Consider the following 566-nt stretch of genomic DNA (forward strand, 5'->3'; position numbering starts at 1 on the left):
ACGTGCTCAGGCTGGCCCGAGAACTTCTTCCGGAGGAGTGGATCCTGACCCTCCCTCCTTCCTGCACGTTCCACCCGGTAAAGATGCGGGTGGAAGGCCTCCTGTCCCCTTCCCGCCTGTCCGACCCCGATCCTACGTCCCCCCTCGCCCTCCCCATCGGCAACGAGGACCTGGTCAAGGCGCGCTTGGTGTGGGAGGACGACAAACACCACCCGAGCAAACGTGGGAGTTTCTTCCAAAGCCTCGGGTGGGGTCGGACGCGGCGCATGAGCAGTTTGGGAACCACCACGGCATCTCTGGGACCAGGGGCACAGGCGGTGCCCGATGCCATCCATTTGACTGAGTTGTACGGCGTGGTGCGGGGCTTGCGCCGTATCCGTCCCAAGGCAGTGTACTTGGCGGCGGCGGCGGCTGTGATGGCGGCCGCGGAGGGGGAGGCAGGGGGCGAGGGAGGGATGGAACACAGCCGACTCTTAACCCTGACAACCCTCCAACTTCCGCAAAAACCACGACGCGGGTTGGTCTTGCGCTTTCCTCGGCGGGAAGATCGGAACGCGTTTTTGGAC

This window comes from Nannochloropsis gaditana (assembly GCF_000240725.1).
Source record: "Nannochloropsis gaditana CCMP526 unplaced genomic scaffold scaffold472, whole genome shotgun sequence".
In the NCBI taxonomy this organism is placed as follows: Eukaryota; class Eustigmatophyceae; order Eustigmatales; family Monodopsidaceae; genus Microchloropsis; species Microchloropsis gaditana.